The sequence below is a fragment of the Lepidothrix coronata genome, unplaced genomic scaffold (genome assembly GCF_001604755.1).
Source record: "Lepidothrix coronata isolate B3197 unplaced genomic scaffold, Lepidothrix_coronata-1.0 Scaffold7, whole genome shotgun sequence".
NCBI classification, from domain to species: domain Eukaryota; kingdom Metazoa; phylum Chordata; class Aves; order Passeriformes; family Pipridae; genus Lepidothrix; species Lepidothrix coronata.
The window spans coordinates 273,902-301,232 of NW_016690187.1; positions in this window are offsets into that span (position 1 = coordinate 273,902).

Consider the following 27,331-nt stretch of genomic DNA (forward strand, 5'->3'; position numbering starts at 1 on the left):
TGTTACACTTTTGAGCAATAGGAAACTTAAACAGATTTACTTTCCTTATTTCTTCCTTGGGAAGAGAAAAGGTGCAGGGAAGCACGGACATCTCATACAGGTATTCAGAGTAAGCACAGAACTACCCTCCTTCTGGGGAAGAAATGCATCTCACGTGAATGCAAATAACATCTGTTCTTCAGGAGCCACCATCTTCTGCAGACAGAAAGTTGTCAGGGAGAGAGTACTGTTACCATCCACTCTACCATGACACTCCACCACCAGAAAGAAGTTAAGTAGTATTTGATGCAGAGAAGTGCTCCAAACCTTCCAGTAACATCTATCCACCAATGGTGATTCCTATCACCTCTCCCACTCTTGGTTTCCCAGTGACCAGCAGCAGTAAGATGCAATTAGTGCTCATGCACACTTAAAAATAAACTGAGACAGAGAATTTTCACTAATGCTGACCTTAGCCATGCAGAAATAAAGTAAACTTTGGGGGACTCAGGCGAGGTGGAAAAAGGGACCAGCCTCATGAAATTCAAGAAGGATGAATGCCAAGTCCTTCCCTTGGAGGGACTAACCCTGACAACAGGACAGGCTGGGAGGAGACTGGCTGGAAAACAGTTCTACGGAAAAGGAAAGGATTTGAGGGGCCAGGTGGACAGTACAATACCCCCATCTACAGCATGTGCTGGCAGCAGTGAAGGCTTCCATCCTCTCTCAATGGAAGCATAGCCAGTTGCTCAAGGGAAGAATTTGTCCTTGACTCTGCTCTAGTCAGACTGTCTGCACTTACTGCATCCAGTTCTGGACCCTCCAGAACTAATGAATTAATGATATCGATAAAGTCAAACAAGTTCAGAGGGCCACAAAAAACATACTTTCTTTGAAAACATATTGGGGCAACTGGGATTGTTGGAAAAGAAACCCCGTGGGTTTGGGAGGGAGATAACAGTAGCTTCTCCAGTACTGTCCAGTACTAGGGGGTATCAAGACGAAGTCTGTCATGGTGCACAACAGGAAAATGAGACAGCAAACTGAAACAAAATATTCTGACTGGGTACAAGGGGAAAAGAGTCACTACAAAAATAATTAAAAAGAGAAGCTGGAGCCCAGAGAGCTTGTGCAAACTCCATCCTTGGAGGCTTTCATAACCCAGCTGGACAAAGCTCTGATGATCCTCACAGCTGACCTACTTTGAGCAGGAGATTGGCTAGGACCCTTATAGCCTGAATGATTTCGTGATTCTCCTGCTAGAAGCTTACAAAGCCACTTGAATGTTTCAGATTACCAGTTCCCCTTTCTATTCAGTAATGTTCAGCTTTATCAGATGCAAAATGTAGTTATAATTTTAGTTGGACAACTCTGGTTTTTTTAATTTGATGGACCTACAGGAAAAAAAACTTTCTGACTGCAAGCAAATTTCTACAGAAAATTTTACAACAAACAAGATGTGCTACTGAAAAATAGGAAATACAGTCAAATATTACAAGCTTTGAAGCTTGAGCTTTCTATTTTAAATTTCAATTTTAAACCCCTTCAAAAATTTTCAAACACATACATGTTTTAAAGTTTAATGTCGAAAGGGCATTGACAAATGCTCAGCAAGTTTTTTAATCTACTTACCCAGTGCAATTTACCACAGCACTTTAATCTCCCTAAAATGCAAAAATATCATCACCTTTCTCCCAGGCTGAGCAGGAACCTGGCTACTACAATCTAAAAAAAAAAAAAAAAAATCAGAAGTATCCCTCCCTTGTCATAGACTTAAGTACTCGAGTGTCATTGCCTAGGAAAGCAGATTTCTGTTCTTCCTTTGCTAACTTTGACCCTCAGAAAAAAAGATTAATTTATTTCCTTATTTGGAAAATTGGATGCTATACAGAGCAACATCAGAAATATTTCATCTTTTGCCAACAGACATGTTAATAAAGAGATAATCCTCTCATGTTTATATCAAAGCTGAGGCAATCCATTGCACTAATACAAAATCCCTCACTCATCTTCTTCCATTTATGCTCTGTTAATCATATAACATTATTACAAACAATACAGTAAACTAATTACTGTTCAGTCACTTTTTTCTACCACACTATAAACTAAATTACTTACTCACAAACATATTCTCTCTGTGCAGATGAGCTGTTTGTTTATTCTCTTTACTTCCAGGCTGTTTAATGTTACTTGAATTTGGAGACAGTAAAATCTTGAGGATGCCTTCCTACGTAACTGAGATGAGGGCCCTTAGGGTGTGATGGTTTCTGAGTTTGGGTTGGTTTTTTTATGGTTTGGGGAAGGGGGATTGTTGGTTGGTTGGTTGTTTTGGATTTTTGTGGATTTTTTTTTTAATCATTTGGGTTTTTTTCTTGGTTTTTTTTTTTGTTTGTTTTCTAGTTTTTTGGGTTTTGTTGGGTTTTTGTTTGGTTTGTTTTTTTTTTTTTGGGGGGGGGGTGCAGCAGTGGGAGGAAGGAATAGTTGTAAAATGGCTTTAATGAGTTTTCTCTTTGATTGTCCGAACCATTTTCGAAATCTGTTTGTAAAAGATTCTACAAAATTTGGAAAAGCCCAGCTGATTAATTACTCTGCAGCCTTGTGAGATTAAATTGGTACAGCAGTTCAGTAACAGCAAGCACAGAGCGAATTGCACCTGTTATTTCATTTACATACAGCATTGTCACCATTAGAGTCACACAGTCTGGGATCAGGCAGGATGATCAATGGACACAACGAACATATCACAGTATAACACAAAAACACGGGGGAAAAAGATACATGATTGAAGAAACTGCACTTAACAAAATGCTCCACTCCACAAAATTGTTTAAAAGAGTCAACAGAATCAAAGGCTCATGAACAAGACTCACTAGAGAGTGTTTTGCCTGGCCTGATTTTCCACTATTAAAGCGTTGGGCCTGTCTTAAGGCTTTGAGAGTTGAGCTTCAGAGGACTGCACAGTACCTGCCTCTGGGTTTCCATGAGAAAGTTGCCCATCACCTGGTACTTCTAACCTAAACTTGCAGCAACCATCCATGGGGACCATAACAGTGATGCAAGTCCACAGCCTCCACAGTTCCTCAGAAGCAAGTCCCTCCAAAGTAAGGAGCAAGCTGCAGAGAATGAGCACCAGCCTCCACAAAAACAAACAAATGTCTTTGGGCAAGTCAATATTCTGCTGAACTATTGTAACTCAAGTATCATGAACCCTGCATATTTGCAGCACAGTATGAAGCAGAAAGTTTTAGCATCTGAATACAGGATGTAGACTTCCAGGGAAAGATTTTATTTTGGAACAATCCCCTCTAGAAAAATGAGAAAATAGAATCAACATAAGCTTTCAAAACAGACAGCAGGGCAAAACCATGCTAGCATTTTAAGTTTTGGATTACTGAATACTGAATATTGAGTTCAGAATATTAGAATAAATATTGAATGTATTTCAAAACATTATTGTGTTGGAGAAGCTGTATATGCTCACCATATTCAATACTACTTACAAAAGCAAATCAGAAATTTGTTCTGAAAATGGTTATATTCTGAAACTGAATCTCATGACATGTATTCATGCATTATTCTTCTCCTATTTGACAAGTACGAAAGGCATTAATATATGAAACACTGCATCACTATCATTTTTCATTGCATGATACCAGATCTCACCATCCATTTTTGAGAACAATAAAAAAACCTTTACACTCAGAAGGTAAGAAATGTAGAAATGTGGTACAGAATACGTTCCAAGCTTCTAACATCACTTAAAACAATGCACATGTTTTGAAATGGAAGTATTTCACGTAAATGAAAAATTCTCTTGGTACTATAAGGAACATTTTGAGTCCGGTTCGTTGATTTATTAATTAAAAAATACCACAAATTCAACTATCTATCGTATTTGCATGAGGAACTAATGTTTCAACACACTGCAGATACTTTCAGAAGGCAGACTGAGAGATACCTTACAGACAGCAACAAAATTAATTCACCTCAGATAGGTTTCCTTTGCACCAACAAAAATGAACAGCACTGAAAAAAAGTTCAAGATGTAAGAAAGAAAACCCTCAAAATTGATTTGTGGATCGCAAGGAAGACAAGTAGGGGACACAGGAGGCACAAGTATCCATGACACAACTTCTCTGGTGTTTCCAGCATATTTCTCTTATTTGGGATATTCAAATTCAACTTCTACACAAAAGTCAGATGGCCAAGCCTTAAAATAATCTGCACTTCATGACTAACTCCTTAATCAGGGATAAACTGCTTTCCAGGTTTCTGCTTGCTCAAAAATACCAAGACAGTACTTTGCCATTTCTATGTGCCAGATAAGTATTACATGTCACTTCACATCACATTTAACACCAATTGAGCAAACTGCATTGCTCACTTTGGAAGCACTACAGGCTCATCTCTTTCTACTACCAACGATTTGTTCATTCCCTAATCTTAAAAATTAGGTTGAGCTTTGAGTCATGTTTTCTACACCTTGGTATTCACCTCTTGTTTTCATCTTAAGTCTTGAAAGAAATGGCCCTTTGTGAATGCCTTGTAGGAGCCCTGCTCTTTCAAAGCCCCTCAGTCCTTGTCCTGCTCTGCTCATGTTCTGGTACCCAACCAGCAGTGCTCAGCCTGCCATGTGCAGAAGGGGAACTCATCTTACTAAATAGTTAGGGTTTTTTCCAAGAGTAATAAACTGGGAAAAATAGTTGTCTGGTTTTAAACGTCTGCTCCAAATACTGTGCATTCCACCTTGATGAGGACTTCAAGAAATCATTGAAGGTGTCAGTTTTTATGCTTATGTATCAAATATTTGGCCCTGAATAACCAAATGGAGTCCCATTTCCTTTAAGATACTTTGCACAAAAATAGCTCAAAAGATCCACAGAGAACTTGTTCCTAGATGAGTGAAATTAGTAAATTTATCACTTTCATTGCAAAGCACTCTCTGATTTAAGTTTTCTTTATTAAGGTCTCATTATTATTCTACTTTTTTCTACTTCTTTCCATCAGTAGATTGCATTGCAATAAGTATTTGTAGATATTTAAAGGATATTAAATTGTATTAACCTTCAGAATAACTGGAATAAACTAGTGGAATTGTGTTCAGTCAATAACCTTTCCCTGGTAATCAAGGATTGCTTTCTTTCCTCTATAGTTGCTGTCCCCTCAGTTCCTTAAAAACATTTATATTGATTACCTAATTTTTATTTCATTATTCAGCATAAGTTGCATAATATTGCCATCCTATATTTCATTCAAATAAAAATTTTATTTAGTTTTTAAGGAGTGGAGCAGGGTTCTCCAATATCACATTCCTTCCTCCTCCTCTGTTAAATATTGAGCCAATAGCAGTAAAAAAATCTAGTTCAAACTGCAAATGTAGTATAGAGATATCTTATGGTAAGCACAGAATAGTGGGGGGTTTTGCTATTACGATTAATTGCAAGAGTTGAGCTCTATTTTTCTACTTTTTCTTCAAGAAGATATCAAGTCAAAATAAAAACAAACTTGCATGTTTATTTGTGTTGCTTCTGCAACTATTAAGACCTCCATTTTGTTTTGTTACTTTAGCACAATACTCTATCCTGCCCAGGGAAATAACCATAAGGGTTTTTCTTGGTTTCCTTTTTATACTAATACTGAATCATATATGTTACATATATGCTTGAATGTTAAAAATATGTTAATTTTGCAAAGTAGTCATCACCTCTTTATATTTGGGCCTGATGACTTGTTCCCAAAATGCTCAATTACTATTCCAGGTGGAAAAAAAAAATTGAAAGTTACTGCATACTCTGACAGCCGTGCCAGTAGCAGCAAAAAAATAAACAGAATTTACAAATCCTGTAAGAGCACCACATTGCAGCAGTGTGAAAACATCAGCTTTCAAGGTCTGCTTGGAATTTCGAAACCCTGAACCATTAAATCAGTCTCTGGCCTATTCTTGAAGTCGAGGTCAGCTGATCTGCTCTCACCAACAACCCTAAATACATATGTTTTATTGCCCAGTGGCAAGGTTCTCTCAAATTCCCTAACCCCAACAGTCTGGCAGAGCCCACATTTACAAGCCTTGAGGGCTTGCTGCAGGGTTTATCTATTTATTCAGGCTTTTGCCTGAGGGGCTGGCTGCAGAAGAAAAGGGAAGGATGGCAAATTCTCTTTATTTGACAACGAGGTCATTTTTATGTATTAATTTATGTACATGTTCCCAGAGATTATGATAGGCAAATTTCATACAATAGCAAACAACTTTAGGCATAACCTAATTAACTGTGACTAAATAAGAAAAGAATCCAGGTTTCCACTATAGATACTATAGTCCTGTAAGAACTAGCCATGACCACAGATGCAACAAAATAAAAGAGTTGGTCTGATCTAAAATTAAAAGGAAAAAAAAATTGTGACTTTTTACAGTCCGAGGCATACATGTAAAAATCTAAATCCAATTTATAAATTTTATGTAAGCTTTGGTACTATCAAAGCCTTTCGTCCAGTGTCCTTTGAATTATTGTTGAATAACACAGAAGAAAAATTCTTCTGCCCTTTTAGTATAACTGGGCATAATTTTGCAAGTGTTCAAAAGTTTTAGAAGTAATGTGGATCACTAGACTGGGAAAAAAACAAAAGGAGTTTCTGAAAATAAAAGAGTACCCTGAAAAGGAGCACAAAATGGTAGATTCATGGTGTTATACTGAAATAATACAATCAATACAAGAAATCAACTGGAAAGTGAAACTGATTGCTGAATACTTTCTGACAAATCTAAAGAGACTTTGCTGCAGCTGTTGGTTTGACCTATTCCCTGAAGAAACAAGAGAAGCATATTAGACTGGCAAGTTAAGGGCACAGCTCAGATATAACATTGTTTTAAGGGAAAGAGAAAAAAGAAAAAAAAAAGAAAACATGTTTAAGGTGACACACATCAGTTCTAGAAATGGATTTGAAAAAAAAATGCAGCGAGTCTTATGACACCATTTTATACTGTGGATAAATTATTTAGACTTTAACTTTCATGTTACTTGGCAATGCCAAGTATCAGCAGACAATACATTGCCTCAGTGACAACCTCACCCTAACCTGGGATGAGACATGTCCCAGGCCAATGTATTAAGCTACAGCAGTACTCAGCAGAGCCAATAAAAGGTTCTATGGAGATTTTTAGACAGGCCAAGAGAAGCTTCAGTGCTATAAAATGTCTGTTCCACATTTGCAGTTAATCAGGAGATGCTAAAATGAGTCATTCTGGTTTGGGTGGATGGATAGACCAGTTTAAAAATTTCTTTGCACTTATAGAGATGCAAAGTGACAGAAATGCAACTGAGGATCTTACCAAAAGCTATAAAGTGACAAGTATCAAAGGCTTATAAAAAAGTTAAGGAAACCTGGAGTTGCAAAAGGAGGGCTCATATGGTGTTTAGAAACTTAGTCAAACAGAACAGCTCATCTCCAACTGATGTTCTTACCAAAGGGAGTGCACTTCCACTGGAGAAGTGGGATAGAGTACTCCAACTTTCACACGTACTCCAAGTACGAAATAACACATATGCCTCAGTGAGGAGCATGTTCCAAATACCTTCAAGAAATATTCACGGCAAGTAAACAGAACACGGTGTGTACTAAGAATAATACAAGTAGAGCAGATCTCAGGAATAGAACTCATTTTACAAGGAGAGAAGTAAATGCTGTATTGTCACAAACACAAATGTAAAGTGAAAGTGGATAATAATGCTCAGCAGGTCACACTTGAAAGCTTTCTCTTTCAATACCTAAATTACAGTGCCATTCCTAATGAGTTACCATTTTTACAGTGTATCATAAATATTATGGGATCTTTATTTAACTTTAACTAATGAAAGTTTTAAAGCTTTACTAGTCTGCGGCTGGCTGCCAAATTTATGGTTTATGCCATAATATTGAAACATATGTTTTACATAGCACAGAACCCATTCAGTAATTTTCACCAGTTCCAGGTATGTGCTTCCCTTTCCTTGATACATGAAGTGTGTTTCAGAAGAGGCAGAGTAATCAGAACTGGGAGCTGGAAGATTTGGAGTGAAAACCTATAGGGATTTTCCCATTTGTCACCCTTGGGCTCCGGTAGTGACTTGTGGAAAATGTCGTGTTTCTCTAGAGACTGTACAACGAAGTTTTTCCTTAAGCACAAACAGAAATTTAGGATGAAGAGTACAAAGATGACTGTAAATTTCAAAGCTATCTTCTACCTCCATGGAGAGATAAACCAGCCCATAGCTCAGGTACACCATCTGCCATGTGCCTGATTCCCAGTGTAAGTAGGAGATCACGTGGATTAAAGCTGTATTGCTGTCCTATCTACGAGTTATGTAGAAATGCCACATAAGATTTCCTTACCTCAACAATCATCCCAGGAGATTTAGGGTCAACTGCCTTGTATGTAATGTAATGATTCTGAGAAGAAAGATGACGTTAACGATGCAAACTCAACCTTCCAAAATGAACCCAGAAGCTTGCCACAGCAATTTCAGTGTACATGCATTTTTCTTTTTGACAAATGAAAACATTTCATTTTTTTCTTACCACTAAGTAAAGACATAACAGTGTTTGTTTTCACTGTTAGCTAAAGCTTTATTTACAATAACAGAAGACTGAAATGCAAAATTCCCAAGAGTATCACTTGCATTGATAACAAAACATTTTTTCAGACAGTAATTGGAAAGTAAACCTACCCTTACGTGTAACTGGTAAAGTTTCTAGAACCATAAAGCTGCTTGTGGAAGAGTTGTTAACTGTGAAAACTCTCCTGCTTCACTCCAAACACCACTTTACCTAGAAAAGTGACTAAACCACAAAGACTTGAACTATGAGTATCTAATATCATGAGGTTGGGTGTTTTTGATGATCACACATTTTATTTACTCAGAACTTCTGACATAATTGTCACGATTACTGAAATGTTAAAAGCAATTATGTTATCCAGCCAACACGATTGGAATGGAAAGAAAGGAAAAAGCTGCTTTTTCCAGGGTTTAGGAACATCAAGTCCTTAATCAAGTCAAGTACTTGTTTATCATGAGACCACTCTGTCTTTGTTGGGGATGTGATACCAAACATAACAGATGGTCCGCCAAAACCCTATCACGTTTGCTTCAATTATTTGTGAAAGACTGCAGAGGGGGAGGAAAGAACTATGGTGATACATTAAAATCTAAAGGGAATACAAAGCCAGGTACTAAACCACAGAAAGAGTGATATGCTAAAGAAAAGAGATATTCATGCACAAGTTGGCCAGGATATTCCACTTTAACAGAAATGAAGAAAGTTCGGGGTCAGACAAGCATGATGTCAAAAAGAGAAGAAAAGTTTCATTGTTAACTGCCTACTTAATTTTATCAACAGTTCAAAGGCACAGAGGGCTGATTTTGCATAGTATTTCCACAGAATTACTGATTTAATATTATGAGAACATATGTAAAGGATAAAGATACACTACTACGTGTAATAATTAACTCCAATTGCAAAAGGATCTAAAGGGCAAACTTGTAACGTCAAAGGAGACCAAACGACCTTTTAAATACAAGGCAATGCTCAGCACAACAGTGGGGTACTTTTTGGTTCTCCTAAGCCCTTAAGAATGCTTTTTCATGAGCCAAGGTATTTAAAAGACATGTAGACATGACTCTTAAGAGACCTGTTTTAGTGATGGACGTGGCACTATTAGGTCTTTTTCCAACCTAAATGATTCTACACAGGAGAATGCGTAGAACAGACTTACCAAATCCTCCTTCATTTCCATGTTCCTTAGGAATTTGCCACCACCAGTCCACTAAAACACAAATACCAACACTACGGTGCTATCTTTATCATTTAACTATTAATGACAAAGGAAATAGATCAGAAAAAAAAAATGTATGTGGTAGAGATCTATGAAAATATCTTTCTACATTGGTTTTTATATATTTCTGAGATAGAAGTGTTTGACCTCACATCTGTAGAAATTTAGGACATTTGAGGTGAGGAACTTTGATTATGTAATGGTTATTACCAAGCCCTGCACTTTAACTTGTCTACCATTGCCTCACTAGACCCAATAAGTTACATTTATCAAGATTATCTTCGTCAAGGTGCCAGTACTTCTTGTGAAGACACCAAAAACCAGAAAAAACAACCAATTGCTTTTGACAATATGTTCCAAAGATTATTCTCTCACTTATGGAAAAAGTCCAAACACTGATTTGCTTCAGTTTCTTTCCTGTCACTATCCACCAGCAAATGATCCTCTTTCAAAATTCTTTTTTGGAACACTGGAAAAATCGCTTGTGATTTTTCATATATTAGATATATAAAAGTTAGATATATAAAAATATAATTATATTAGATAAATAGATATGACACAGCTTAAATCTAACTCTCTTAGGAATATTTTCTCCACCTAGAACTTATAGAAGGAAGCTGATTTCTCCACCTTGCTCTAGTCTACCATTCGTTCTGAAGTGTGGACCCTAAAATTGACACCAGCTTCACTATTGGTTTCATCAGTGTCTCAGGGGTAAGTTACCTGTATATGTGTACTCCTATTTAATTGTGTATTCAAGGATAACAGCAGGTTTTGACTGATATTCAAATCAAGATGATCTGTGAAGCCCAGAGCCTTATTCCATTCATAAGAAGTGACTATGTCTGTTCTGCGCTGTGGGGTTCTACATCACTGACCCCACACAGGGTCTTACTAAAAAGAATTCTTTGAACTGGGTCCATATTCTCAGAGCAATCTAAACTGCACAACCTGGCTGGCTCTTCAGAATTATTTATGCCTCAGTGTTCATTCACTCACCTTTGTCAATCTCATAACTCCTTTACCTTTTTTTTATTTTCAAATCACTGCTACGTATATTGAATGACACTAGGTATAGCACCAGTCTTCACCAAAAATCCCTGTAGTTATTTCTTCTTTAAATAAGAATCTTTTCAAAAGTTGTTTTGAACTATAGCAAGTGTTCCTCTCTTCTCAGGTGTACTTAAGTGATACTGTATAGGAGGAAGGATTTTTCTTTCCTAGAACGTCATGCAACATGAGATGAAAATAGATCACTTAACTTCACAATTAGAAATATTTACCCCAATTAAACTGTCAGAGAATAAAATCAGCTTACTTCAGAGGGCATTTTCCTTAAATCCACAGATGTCATTATTATAATCCATATTGCCTTCTCCATTATTTCACTTAATCCTGATGGCAACTGACTACAGCTGCCCTGGGCAACCAGCTCGCTTGTTGCAAACATCAGAATGACAGTAGTGCTTCAAGCCTTTTAGATGCTCATTCCCAGTCAATTAGATCTCAAAATATATATTTCTGACCAGGAAATATTCTGGTCAGAAAAGGACATTGCTCATTCCAATCTGGTTTAGAAAAAAATCCATTATATTTTTATATACATATCAGAATTAGCACACACAGAACAGTATTCACGGAGTCTGGAACACACTTTGCAAGTGGTACCACATGAACAACACAAGCTACTCTGAGAAAAAAAAATTATGTCAAAGTAGCATGTCATTTATGTGAAATCCACACTATCACCATGGATTTGCAGTTTTACAGGAACTGGAGTGAAAAGCTAAGTCCTTTCCATTATTTCAGTACTCCTTGAAGCAATTAACTTCTCTCAGTCCCCAGACTTACCAGTGTAAACAAAAGAGATGAAGGAATGGGTTTTCTGTGCTCCTCCCTTATCTTTATATATAGCTATTATGCTGAGCAGTTCTTTTCATATACAAAGGAAATAATAAATTACATGATGAAATAATAAGGTTACTAGGAAGAACTGTAATGTTTACTACTAGATTTTTCTGATAACTAAATTATGTTCTTGGAGGTTTCAGAATTTGTTTCACAGATATTTAGTCCTTCCTAAGTGAACTAGAAGTTCTGACTGAAGCCTTAACTCTCTCTTTAGAAATAATCTAGATCTTGCATTTTGGGGTGAAACATGCCTGAAATCTGAAGTTCATTTTAACAATTCATCCTCCAAGCTACGTACAATACCAGATCTCAGAAGTTGCTACAAGGTGGAACATTCCTGCACAGTATTGTGTGGCTCATATAAATGAAGCCTTCACTTCTAATAGTGACAAGACTGATTAAAAAAATCAGACTACAATGTCAAGATCTCCCTACCTCAGCCCAAAAAACCCTTACCCAAAATCAATCATAGATTTCAGGTTTGGGAAAAAAGGTTCACATCCACAGAAGGCTTGAGAGTCTCCTTCCTTCCTTGCCACACACATCTCTTGTTATGCTCTGAGGTGGAACACTCATCACTCTAACACTTTTCAGCATTGGAGGGAGAAATGCATAATGATATAAGAGTGCTCCAGGAGCACACACTAATTGTCACCACCTTAATACACTTGGAAAGGTAATGATTAGTTCAGTGTCCATCAACTCTGTTACGACCTGTCCAGATCAGACTTTCCCCTGGAAGATACATCAAGTCAACTTGAGTTTTACTGATATTTTTTTATAAGATAAAGCTGCTGTAGATGTAGAGTTGCCTACAAATTATTCTGGAAAGCACCAGTACAAGCCAGTGTGGGAATTAAAGACTATGCTGAAAATTATTTAAACCAGCACATGATATATGAATAACCCAAATTCCACACCTCTTGAAAGTGAGAGGATGGTGATAACTTCAGCTCTTACCAACACACACATGCTGGGCATGAGTTCAGAGATCTTGGGAGCTGTCATGTTTCCTCCTGCTCATTTCCCTGGCAGTGAAAGCTCTCTTTGACCATTAACAAGTAATTCCTTGGGAAGAGCCAGGAATAGTTTAGCTCAGCAACCACCTAATTTCTTAGTAAAGGAAATTATGTCTTGGTTACCTATGAATAGGAAGAAGTCAGTGTCTCTGCAATTTACAATTGTCAAAATTGTCACTCATAAAATCAGTCTTTTCAGTGTCTTGCTCAAAACAAATATCTTCCCTCACACATGTTATTGCAGATGATAACTGCATTCAATCTTATTTTTAAGTCCTCACTGTAGGAGGTAAACAAAATAGCATCTGCACTTTGGTTATTTTTTACTTGTATGCATGAAAGGATAACTGCAAAGAGTGTTATTGCTCACGTTTATGTAAATCATGTCTATGTCTAATACTGTACAAAGGGAGCATTCAGCATTTTTCATCCATTTCAGAATAAAAAGAATAAAAGTAAATACAAGGGCTATGTAACATCAGAGTTCTTTATAGCTGCCCTATTTCAGTTGTAGATGTGCACTCTTCTTGACTGTCTGGCCTTACAGAGGCTGTACCTACTTAAACAGTCTGAAATTGAGTAATTTCAAAGAAAATTTAACTATAACAGCAGCACAAGCCATTATGTCCCAGCAATCCATCATTTTTATAGACAAAATGTATTTTCTTCACAATGAACAATTTATAGATTCACAAAGTACGACTGGAATTTATATTTGTAGTTTGTCTTTCACAAAAAATAGTTCTGGTAAGAGTAAGGGTAGATAAATATTGAAAGAGGCTGACATTTCGTGTAGATTATTTCTAAAATCTGAAAATAATTTGATAAGAATTGCACCAAACAGGGAATAGAAAAATCTGAAACTGATAATTCAATGTATCAATTTAAAATAATGTATATATTCGCAAAGCTAATTAAAAAAAAAAAAAAAAAGAGGAAAACTATACACACCATTAGGGAGAAACCTGAATTAGGAGATTTCCTCCCAAAGACAGGGATTTTTTTTTTTTTCACTCCAGTGTTCCCTTAGCATTTAAGTGAGGTGCTGTGGGCTGATTTGCCTGAGTTACTCTACAGCAACAGCAACATTCACAGGCAAATCATGCATTGTCCACGCAGGAAATTCAAGATATCATTTTAACATTTTTTAAGAAAATATTAAGTCAAGTAGTAACATCGCTGACTTTTCTCTAAGTTGAGGATTAGCCAAAAAAATTAACAGCATCCTTCCCCCATGTTTTAAAAATATTATCAGTTCTAAGCACTTTGACATTAATTAGCCAATTCAGGCAGAAAATAGGCCTCTTTTCACTCCAAGACTTCCTTCTCCCATTCAGAAAGCAGACTGTGGTGGGTTTTTTTATTTTTTTGAGGGTATGAGCATGTTGCAACAAGATACCCAAGACAACCTAATTATTTGTAGGAAAGAATAGATAAAATTTTGTCTTCAGAATCCCACAATGTTTTAGGAGATGTTTTGTCTGAGATCTTCTTAAGCCCAAAGCTACAGGTGTTTTTTTGTTGTTGGCCCTGAGGTTTTTTTGGGTTTTTTGTTGTTGTTGGGTTTGGTTGTTGTTTTTTTTTTTTTTACCATAGCCAAACCTTTGTTACAGTATGAAATTCAGTTTACATAACGTCAACAATATATTTTATACTAATCAAAATAAATATATATCAAATACAGGAGTAACACATAAATGAATCTACGTGGACAGTACTGGTATTTCTTCCCAAATAAATGGATTCAAACTGTAAGTCTATTAATATCTTAAATGTTACCTTTAACTTTAATTTCCTTTAATTCCTTTAATAGTCCTTCTACATATTTTAAAAATCATAGGAATCAAATAATTCAGAATTCATGTATTGGTAGGGGGTGTTTTCAGGTATCTTCTATTCTGTGCCTATGGATAATTAAAGCTTTTTAAAGTGGGGAAAAAACAAAAGAAATTAATCTGCTTATGCCTTTAACATTATTATTTCCTAGTGATACACAGCCTCATCTCTTTACCTCTAATAGTTTCCTAATTTATTAAAATTGACTCCATACTATAACCACGGGATGTACAAACCAAATATTACTTCTAGATTTGAATAACGAACTAAATGTTAATGATTTCCAGTTTCCCTCTTATTTCCACTTTACCTTTGGGCTTCTGGCTTTCATGCAGACCAAGAGATGAAAAGTTATTGTCCCACCAATCACATCTCAAAATGAAGGGCAGTAAAACAACATGGTGCAAAAATCTGCTGGTTTTGGCAGAGGTTTACTCGAGCTTTGAAAATTCTTCTGAAAAAGTCCATACTAACTTTTCTAGTTAAAATTCCTCAATTTTCAAACTTGAATAGTTTTATTAACGTGAATGTGTACAGTACTCGAATGAATAATAAAATTCTCATCAATGCATCAGTACTGTGTAATAGTAACAGTGTCTAGTTTGTATAATCTCTAGTAAAACAGTACACTGATCCCATTTCCCACGAATCTGCCATTAGACAAATCCACCTTCACTTCTCTCCAAGTAACTCCAGTAGACCATCACAGTGGCAGAGATGACTGTATGTCAGTTGTTCAGTGTTAGATGTGCAGTATTATTTGTTTATTCCAAATCATAATCTACTGGAAAAGAGTAGAAATCTCAAGTGGAAAATCACTTATTACACAAGTATCATGTCAAAGTTTACATTTACAGGGACCATTTATACATTTGCATACACCAGATCTGTTAACAGCATGCAAAAAATGCAGTGCATTATTAAAATTTTACACACATGATCTTTTGGCTTCATTGCCATTACATTAGCAATATATAGTACAGAACTATGTCAGTCACTACTGAGCAACCCTGGGATGCATGAAGCAGGTGAAAATTTGGAGCCATGCCCTCAAAGACAAAATCCAAAACAGCTTTGAAGGTTTCAGATTACAGACCCCTGAATTACTCCTGAAGCACTATTAAACTCTCCTTCCCCAGCTTAGGTTCAAGTAACGTGGTGGATTTGGTTTCAGTTCTTACAGTTGTTAAGGACGCAGCAAACTTGAATCCTGTAAATGGCACATGGATTTGAGACTGCTTGCATGCTTATATTTGAGTAAAGACAGAGATCCACAAAAGTTGTTTAGGATCTTAATTCTTATTTCTCCTGGGTAGAGGATGACCACAGGAAAAAAAAAAAAAGAAAATAAATGAAATAAAATAGCAATTGTGTTACTGTGTTCTCCACTACGCTAAACCATCTTCTTGCACCTGAGCATTTGGGCATTTTGGTTTTTTGATCTTGTTGGATTTTTCACAATTCTTTTATGATCTCTCACTCCACCATCTTTCACTGTATATACAAATCCATTTGGTTATAGGTCAAAGACAACACAGCTTCCAGGCACTACTCTGCCATACATAATCGGGAAGTGGAGAGAGAGCTGAATATAATTTATTAAGGGTTTAATTTCTTATTTCCTTAATAATTATTTGATAAATGAAAAAAAAGAACATTTTATTGATATTCAATTTTTTCATCCTTCTATTAAACATTAACTGCATAGTTTCACATAAAAAATGCTCAGGAAAGTGCTACTACTTATATCAATAAAATATTGAAGGAGAATCGTAAGCTCCACTTCCTCTTGATGATTCTTGAGCCACTACAACACATGGTAAAGAACTACAGTAAACCAGAGTAAGCTTCCCTAAAGGCTGGGCAATGATTTAATGATAATAGTTCTTTTTAAAAAATTGATCTCCCGGAGCTTGTTGATTAGATGATTGTGCTTCCAAACCTTGTATTTTATTTAGGAATGAAGCATTAGAAGATTTTTACTGTTAAAACCCCCATTTTTTTAATAAATGTTTGTTTAGGTCACTAAACTCATTATTAACTACAGCTTCTAAATAACCAATAGCTGAGCTTGTTTGGAGTAGTCAAGGAGTAATGAAGGAATAAAAATTCCATAATACTGAGCCTAGAATAAGAAAGCCAGAGCTACCTAATTCCTAGGCAGATGGCAATAGAAGGTTGGTGAACGGGTATGCATTTTTATAACTCCAATACTGGCAATATAGGGAAAGCCTCCTAAGCTCAAGCACATGCAGCATATATCCCTCTAAGCTTGGCCTGTCAGGCAAACCAGGACACACGGGCTAAAAATAAAATAGAAATTGTGGCTCACTTGCACTCTTACAAGCAGCAGAGTAAACAGAGTGATTGCCAAGGCTTTTACTCTCTCAGTTTTAGGCGTGTGCAGCTGGCACCCATGCTCTGTTCTCATGCACCAAGGCAGCAGATGGAATGAATTACATATTTCAACAGCCTTTGACATCACATCAAACACCTTGGCTTTTAGTTTTAGAAGAGTAACTCCTGGGACTATTTTTTCCCCCCCAGCTTTCAGCATCCAAGTAAAAGTCATACACAGTTATTTCCCTCTTTATGGGACAATATAGCCATGCCATATGTTGCTGACTTGCGAGTCTTGCATAGTAAAACAGTGCAACAGTTGCAAAAGAAAATGATCTGGTGGGGACTTTGCAGCTAAGACACTGTTCACTGAGCAAGGAGTTAGAGACAACTTTTTAAGCAAAGGGCTTCAATTCAACAGAATCATAGAATGGTTTGGGTTGGAAAGGACCTTAAAAATCACCTAGTTCCAACCTTCCCCTCCACAGGCAAGAACACCTTCCAATGCCCACTGTATTGTACAAATTATAGGGTGTTTAGTATTTTTCTAAAAACTAAAAATACTCACATGTCTGATGTTCACAACTTGGCCAAATTAGTCAGCTATATTTAAAAAGCCATTACCAATTGGTTTTAATTTATTTCTTAAATTTCAGAGTTTTAGCTACCTTGTGCAATTGGACTACCTGAGGGGATGGGGACCCTTCCTGCTGATCACAGTGACAGGTTGGGAGCAGTGACAGTGCTGCTGGGAACTGCACAGCTGAACGTGCCCCACAGCAAATAGTCTTCATCCAGGAGAAAAAAAAATATCTCTTTAGGCATTAAATTTAGCTGAAACTCTGTCTCCAGATTGCATCAGAGAAAGTCTGTGTGCTCACATGTGTGACTGTAATTCTGAGGACAGGTTGGACAAGAAGCCTGTTCCAGCACCTGACTTCCATCACTTGCTTGCCTTCCTCTCCCCGAGGGGCTGTCAGACTGACCTACATGTGTGCCTGAATCATCTTCCCCTGTGCCTTTCCTCCTCCCCATCCCTACAAAATTACATGCTTCTGCAAGACTCAGAGACCAGCCAGAGGCTGCTTCAACACAGAGTAGAAGCCTCAGCACAGAGCAGAGTGACAGAGTCCATTCCAAGGAGGGACAAGCCAGAAGGCACCACATCTGCACAGAGCCAGGACATCAGCCATCTAATTCCTCTGAAAATCTCAGAGTGATTAAGGTGATAAAAGTTCCCCTATCCTGGGAAGCTTACAGGTCTTCTATTTTTCTGGATCAAGTTTTCCAGTGCCTCTTTGCTTTTATGTTATCAGTCATTTCTCCCAGTCTCAGGTTTTCAGCAGATCAAGTGAATGGGCCTTGTTATGACCTTGATTCTCTCCACTTTTGCTGAAGTGGGATCAATGTTGGCCATTCTGCTCTTTTCAGATAACAAACAGCTTCTGAGACTGCCAGACTGCATCAGACCCATATCCTCCCATAGCTTCTTAGCTGGAAAACTCTGCATGTACAAGTGACTTTGATCCTAGCCAGCTCAATACTTCTTTGAAATACATTACCTGGTAGCTACTAACACTGATGAAAATCTCTTTATCATACTTGATATTCTCTCTCCTCATTTCATATATTAATAGCACTTTTCTCATCCTCCCCTCTGGCCCCCCCATTAGTTCACCAGTATTCAACTATTTTATTTTTAATAACACCGAAGTTGAGCTTAAACCTTCCTTTTTTTTTCTTGCTTAGGAAAGAGAAACATGTGAGCTATATCATAGATCTTTCTCTTCTCTGCACATTTTTTTCTCCAGAAACATTTTCCATTATTTCTACTCTATTTCGTCCTCTCTCATCCTTATCAATTGAAAAAAAAGTTTTAATATCTACTCTTTGGAAAGCATACCCCTAAGAATTTTCTCTTTCTCAAGATCTGCTATCTATGTTAATGGATTCAGAGTAAATTGATAGTCTGCTGCAGATCCATATGGAATTAGGTGCTTCCATTTACCTAATTCAGTCCAAAGCATGTCCATTTTTTTCCAGCTTTGTTCAAGACACTTTCTCACTTCGCTTCTTCCTAATTATTGTGTGCCTCTGAAGTTTAGCTCTCCACCCAATTTCTCCTCTTTTTTGCAAGAGGGACAGCTGAGAGAGACAGGATTTTCCTGACAAAGATGAACAGCTTCAATTCATCTCAGTTGTCCGCTATCCTAATCTCTCAATTTCCTTAAATCAGCCACTCAAAGTGAAGAGACTAAAATGCTTCCAGAGAGAGAATAAGGAAAAAAAAAAAAAAAAAAAGCCCAGCACACTTATAACAAAGGTGCAAAGAAAATGGATTGCTACATTAAAGAAACATTAAACATCAACTCAGCCTATAAAACCAGGCAGAATTAGCAAGATGTAGGCAAAATACATTTCAGAGCTGAAATGACAGCAAGAGAGCAAGATGGAGTTTTCAATCTGTACACTCAAAGCAGTTTTACTTAAGTGCTCCGAGGAACGTACTTATTTGTCATCATCACTCTGTCAAAATAAACTGATTTTAGCCCTCATGCTCAGTTCCACGTTAATCTAATATATTTGCTAATTTCTCTGTAGTACATAACATGTCATGCAGTTTAAGATGTCATTGAAATAGAAAACTCAACTGCCTCACAGAGTTTTTAATTTAAATGGTGGATGTGACAGTGTATCCTGTTCCTTTCCTAGGAGCCAAGCACAGATCCGCACTTTCTTCTTTGCCATTGATCAACTAAATCACCAGCTGTTTATGCAGAATTGCTGGCAACCTTGGAAGTGTCATTTGTCTTCCAAAGCTCCATGAACTTGATTCACCCATTTGTTTAAGAGCACAACAAGCTAACAACGTGAATGTTTTCATTATTAGTACATAAAAAGGCTCACGAAACAGCACATACTCATGCAAAACTACTGCAAGATATTACACCTGCTGAAGAACCACGGCATCGAGCTCTGCAAGCTGAATGGAGCATAAATCTGTGTGAAAATCTTTAATTGCTAGAACAATCTAAATCTTTCAGCTCATTAATTAGTTCAACTCATACTGTCTAAGGTGTTACACCTGGGGTTTATTATGGGCAAATTTTCAAGTTGTATCAAGGCTGTACAGATGTGCAAACAAGGAGTAAAGTTGTGCTTCTTTTCCCAACACTCAAGAAATCAGTTTTTTAGCACATTTTTTTTGTTATCCACATTTGATCCTTAACTTAAAATGGTTGCCCTTGCTCTTAACTGCAACTTAAGATGGGATGCTGAGGTACACACACATCGATGTCAAGTGTATAAAGCACACTGATTCACAGGTTAAAAAAAATCATCATCAACCCACTTTTTAAAATAATATTGAGAGAACAGAGGAGAAGTGCAATATGATGGGGGTCAAACATCAATGCAGAGTAGTGTACTCATATGCAACCTCTATATTCTCATTTTTGATACTAATGACAAGCCCACATTAGCTATCTACTAATGACAAGTGCCCCATCCTTCTTTCATAGGTGAAGCTCTGATTCCAAATGAATAGTCCGTGATATGTACTCAATCCTTCTTTTCCCACCCTTGTATTACAAATATATAAAAACCATTTTAAGGGGATCTTTGAGAATATTACAGAGGAGTGACTTTCCCATTACAGTATGAAACCTTCACAATTTAAGGCAACCAAAACAATCAAAAAAATGTTTTAAAGCTACTACAAGTCGCTACAATTTACAATCATGGTCTAGCACAGCCAAGTACATCTAACTGATTCATTACATACCACACACACGCTCACATGTAACAGCCTGTGACTCAGGCATCACAGTTACTACTTCCCCTTTATTATAGGAAATATTATTTTGTTTTTTTGAAATGCATATTGACTTAGTTTTCTAAGTTACCTCAGAAAAATTGTCCACACTCTTCCATTATCTTTTGGTAACAACCCGCTCTCAAGTAATTCACTTTGAAACTTTTTGACTCAATGCATGCCAGCTACAGCTTTGCCATTAACTGGCAGATCCTACCTGGGAACCATTCCAAATGGCAAGGCAAACATAGCTAAGCCTCTCACACTCCCATACAAAGCCCTCACCAGCAGCAGTTGTACTTGCACAGTCAGTTTAAGTTGAACAGCCATGACCTACAGCCTTTAAGTTCAAAATCCTCACACTGTATGGATGTCACAGACACTGTGGCTGTAACAGATCCTCAGTGAGGTATTGTACAGCAGGCAGGATCACAGTCTCAGAGCAGCATGTATGCAGGGGAGAGAGCACATATGCACCCAGAGCCGAGCACATGGTACCTGTCTTTTTCAAAGCTGATTATTCTGATGTGGTCTGACAGAAGCTACATTGAAGCTGCATCCTTTTCAAAGGCTCTCTTGCTGCGTGAAAGTCAACAGATGTGGCAATGGAACAACATTTGGCAAGACTGAGAAACCAGGCACAAATGACTTGTCTCTCTCTGCTCTGACGCAAACACACAGAAGTCACCAAGTGGAGCCTCCTTTAAGCCCAGTTCTTTGGGGAAGAGATGTGAGCAGCAGGGAAAGACAGAAAGGGAGTGGCAGGTATACATCATTCTGTCTATAAAATAAACCAGGAAGGAAGCATATGCCAGTGCCAGCAACCTATCATGAATTAGGTGATGGAAAACACACAACAATGGGAAAAGATGACACCTTAAAGACACTTTCAAAGATAATTTACAGTTACAATAGTGATCCACAGCACTGAGAAATTATACCTGTCAAGTGACTAATTGGTGATGAACACCACATGATGGAGTGAAGCTGTTTGACAGTAACTGTCAGCAGGATCACAAACAAAAACAACCAGCTACATCCACAACAGTCCCACCCAGCATATTAATGAGGGAGCTGGGACAATCCTTCAAAACATTCTGCAAGACTGAGGTCAAGTGACAAGTGATTTCATTTCAGACTAAAAATCTTTGTAATAATTTATTAGCTGGTCCCTTTTTTGTCACATTCACAGATACAAAACAAATCAGCTTCTTACTGAGAAAAGCAATCTATTCTAACCATACACAGCACTTCAGTCTGAACCTGGACAAATACTCTCCTCCTCAGATCATAAAGGAAAATAATTTCTATCTAAGATAAAAGGCCTTTTTTGGCCTTAACCTCAAAGCCCTCTTCAGAAATGTACTGTTATGATTTTAATCAAATTCATTCACCCCCACATACTGCAACATGAATCTAATCACTTGCTTTGCAAGTTTAGTACCCAGAGACACTACAGAAGTTTTAACAGCTGTAGGAAAAATGTTGCAGCTTCTGACTTTTTTTACCAAAGTTGCTGCAGCCAAGGTTTGCTGTAAATTGATGATTTAGCTGGATTAGATGTTAATATGCATCTTGATATATTATTCATGAGAATGAGTCACAGACCTAATTAGAAACATGACATGAAAAGCTTTTGAGTCCACAATCTGGATTCTCCCTGACATGAAAGATTTGACATGTGAATACATTTTCACTTGCTGAGAGAAAAGAGACAAATGACCTTTTACATCTAAGCGTAAAAATGTCATGTTGGAGATGCATCACTTGCCTTTCTGAGAGTTTGGGAAAAACCAGTAGAAGAGTATCAGGAACAGTGTGGCCAACAGGTCCAGGGAAGTGATTCTTCCCATATACTCAGCACTGAGGAGGCCACACCTCGAGTACTGTGTCCAGTTCTGGGCCCCTCAGTTCAGGAAGGACATTGAGGGGCTGGAGCAGGTCCAGAGGAGGGCAACTAGGCTGGTGAAGGGACTCAAGCACAGGTCCTATGAGGAGAGGCTGAGGGAGCTGGGGCTGTTCAGCCTGGAGAAAAGGAGGCTCAGGGGAGACCTCATCACTCTCTACAACTCCCTGAAAGGAGGGTGTAGCCGGGAGGGGGGGTGGGTGTGCCTCTTCTCCCAGGCAGCTCTCAGCAAGACAAGAGGGCATGGTCTTAAGCTGTGCCAGGGGAGGTTTAGGTTAAGTATCAGGAAGAATTTCTTTACAGAGAGGGTAATCAGGCATTGGAACGGGCTGCACAGGGCAGTGGTGGATTCTCCGTCCCTGGAGGTTTTTAAGATGAGACTGGATGTGGCACTTAGTGCCATGGTCTAGTAACCACAGTGGTGTTGGATCAAGGGTTGGACTTGATGATCTCAGAGATCTCTTCCAACTCGGCTGATTCCATGATTCTGTGATTCTAAGTATCCAATTTGATATAACAGAAGACCTTCAGAAATATTTACTCCTCAATGGAGGGTCTGTTTATCTGCTAACAAAACATCCATTCCATATACCTGTCCAGCCATAGACATCCAACAGAGAGGGTTTATAATCCTCTGCCAGGTGATCATTCCCTGGGGTTTCAATAAGGTGGCTCAGGAACATGTCTCGTTCACACAGCTAAGCAAACCCACATCATAGTTGTACCTAAATATAAGTACCTGTGCACACCAGTTGGTTCAGTGTTTCAGCTTTCCAGGTTTAACTGATGACTAACTAATCTTAGAGCATCATGATTTGACTATTTTGGTTGGAAGTCCTGCGTTAGACAAATTAGTAACAATAGATTCAGACAACAGCAGAAGGGAGCTGCCATTCAATTAACAGTAATGACTAGCAGTGGTCAATAGGTGTACCTGGGAAAGCATTAATAGCACATCATATTAGGGGATTATTTGATGCAGTGAATTAATTCATTAATTATTTATCTCTTGGAGCACAGACTTGGTGTTACAAGCACCAAGTCAGTTAGGTAGCATAAGCCTGACAAGTTTGCCTTTCTGAAGGCATTATTTACTCAGAATTTATTTTAAGAGCCCATTTTCCCACAGTTGCCTGTTTCTTTGCATATTTACCTGTCCAGCAAGGCATTCAGATCTGCCAAGTATAATTCTGGGAGAAATTACTGGTGTTAAAAACGATTTCTTCTTTTGCAAGTTTGAGTTAATTATTCCTTATTATATAAAAATTGGATGATTTAATTTCTACAACTACTTAAATCCTGCAGTCATATTCTAGATATTGCCTTACACAAAATGAGACCAAGTTGCGGATATGAAAAGATGAAGGTATCACTGGATGAGTTTGAAACAAATATGATCTGTCAGGCAAAGAAAGAATATTATGAGAAACATTTTCTTCAGTTTGCAAAACAAGTCACCACAATATACTAATGAGCCGTCAAGATGGAAGAAAGCATTTTAAAATTAAAAAACCCACGAAAGTTAAATGGCAATTAGTGTGAACCTTACAGTACACACAAAAATTTTTTTTTGAAAAATCATATTCCTAGCCAGTTTTGATCTGACCCCAGTAAAACCAAAGGCTATCTCAAAGTAAGTAAGGCTTCCAAGTCCAGGAAAACAATCTCCAGTGGCATATAAGAAACTGGGAGATTTTTCCAGACTTCACAACATTGAGAAGTAGAACAACACAGAGCAAGAAAATTTATTAAGAATAAAGAGCCAAAAGCTTGCAGGCAGATGTCTTTGGATGAGGGCAATACTGAAGGAGATAAGAAGGAAGAGGTCAGGATGTACTAGTTTCCAAAATTAATAATTCATTAAAAATTTCACTTAAGAGAGCTGTCATGAAAAGGAAAAGAAACAAACCAACTTGAGAAGAACAGAGTAACACCTGAGCATCAGTGGTCTGTGTCCTTACTCGCCCAGGATCAGCTCCCGAGTTGTCTGTAACAGACACATTCACGCACACATTTCACTTACTGCAAGTTGCTTTTGTTTCCTGCAAGCTGGAAAACCATAAGCACTGTGACAAGGATAAAAAGCTATTTCATTCTGAGGTATTTTTAAATAGTGTTATTTGTCAGCAGGTCAAACATCTTTTGGTAATGCCATTCATTCCACGCTGAAGGTACCAAGGAGCAAACAAGTGTTAACTGGATAAAAGCTACAAGCAATGAGGCACTGCCTCAAACTACGATGTGATACCTGTCCTTAGGATACTTAACTGTTTCAAAATAAAAAAAATAATTACAACCTTTTATAATCTGCCATTGTTCAGTGATACGCTTATTTTCATCCTTAGTGAAAACAGGTTTTTTTAATCAATGAAATTTTTATTTTTGAAGAAAATGTGAAAGAGATTAATGGTCACTGGCTTCTCTGACTTGTAAATCAACAGATTTTACGTCTTCAGCCACCATTGTAGAGATTACTGGTATGTTCATGGTCCAAAGGTGGAGTTAAACAAATTGAAAAACCTATATTTTTAATGATAAAAGGCTCAGCTAAAGAAAGATCATGAAACCAAAGAGAAAAAATAAAAAACAGATCAGAAAAGTACATCAAGACTTGACAACTTAAACCCTATGAGCTCAGTTTCAAAGTCTTTGTCATCCAGCTGTAACATTCACCAAACATAACTCCCCCAAAGGACATAAGTCTTCATAGGTCTTATTGAAGATAAAAGGAGCAGCTCACACCCTTGACACTGTCAGCAAGAGAAAATAGACCTCAATCTGCCACTACTCAGGTGTGCATTTAGTCTAGAGAGGGAGCTCTTCTCTTACCATACATGAAAGCATTGCTTCTTTATATTTTTTTCAGCTGAGTTAAGACTCCAGTGGTTAACAGCTAGGGGGAAAAAAAAGAAAAAAAAAAGAAAAAAAAAAGGAAAAAAGAAAAACAGCTCACATCATCATCCTAGGAAAGGGATTTTTACAAGTTTGCTTCACTTTTCTGATATGTTTATAAAGAATTTACTTCAAAGAATCATAAATTACACCTGAAGAGTATGGCAAAGCTGATGAAGGGTCTGGTGCTCCTCCATTTCTTTTCCTTGGTAGACCATCATTTCCCTTCCTTTACTGACTGCCTCTTAAGAGAGTTAGGAAAGGCAGACAGACAGTACAGTGAGTTTGTCATATCTTAAATAAAAACCTTTAAGAAATTTCTGTTGCTCCTCCTACCTAGTTGTTTTGGTTCTTTTTTATTCCACCCCTCCTACCCTTCTGTGCTTGAGTGGTACAAAAGAGTCAAACCTTAAGAGAGAATACTGGCACCAGAGCATCCATCAGAGGCACATTTTGTGCCTATAGCACTCAAACAGGCATTCCTGCTGATCCAAAGAAAAGGGTGAACACGACTCTGTGACAAAAAACTTGGTTGTGTCCTAGTTACAGGGGCTGGGACTAGTTTATCATACATAGGTATAACCAAAACCGTGTATTCTACACCCTCTATGTCATTTCTGATGGACTGTACATAAATGGATTGTTTGCAGCAGCTGCCCAGGGCACACCTGACACCTCAGGCTACAAGCCTGAGGCAGGGCCTGTGAGGCAGGGCCATGTTCTTTGTTTTCACTCCCATGACTCAGCTGTGATAACTCCCCTCTGGGGAGGCATTAACACCTTCACACCCAGCCTGAGGGGTCATCTCTGCTCATGGGCCGTACTGGACTGGCATAATAGGCAGCTACAACACCCACACCATCAAAGACTCCAAGAATATCCCATGACTCACAGAGTTAAATCACCCACCCTGAAACTCCTGCCCTGGGGAGGTACTGGGCATTCCCACCTGAACCTGAACATATATAAACTTTGGGGTTTGGGACTTCTGGTACCACTCGGATCCAGAGGAGGAAAGGAACTCCAACAAGACCGCAACTGCCACTCTTGACAAGACTGCAATCATTAATTCAACAGAACTGTGACCATAATCTAGACCAACAGGGTCTCCTTTCCTTTTATTTTGCACCCAGGGGGACCACGTGGTGCTCAGCACAGGGGCGAACCAACACTGTTCTGTTCTTGTCCCAGGGTGCTGGGTTATACATCTGGTTTGGTGGGTTAAAACCAGTTTTCCTCTGTATCACTGTATATATTGTAACCTTTTTACTACATTGTAACTGACTTGTAATCTCTTGAGTTGGGTTCATTTCTCCAGCCCATTAACTTCTAAACCAGGACAGGTTGTTTGGTTGTTTTTTTTTTTTGACACTGAAAACAACAAGGCAATTTAAAGGAAAGATTCCTACAATGTTCCTTGATTCCTCAAGCTAATGGCATACTAAGCACCAGCACAATAGCTCTGCCTTGCTCAAGTATGGAAGTGTATAGAATGTCTCTAAGGGAATATGAACCTCAGTTTGTTCTTAACTACATGAAGTAATTTGCCCCCTCCCTTCCTCAGGAAACATCCTCATCAGTCTTTGGAAGATAAAAAAATTGAACATGGCACATACTACAAACACTGTCCCAGAGGTTCTTGAGCATAAAGGAATGTGTATAGCACAAACCACTGGTTTGGGTTTTTTTTTACTTGTAGCAAATAGAATAATTGTAACAAATAGAATAATTACTTTTACTAGACTTCATAGAAATATAGTTGAGGAAAGATAAGAATAAGATAAACCAGCAGTATGAATGTAACTGCCTTACGCTTTCATAAGCAG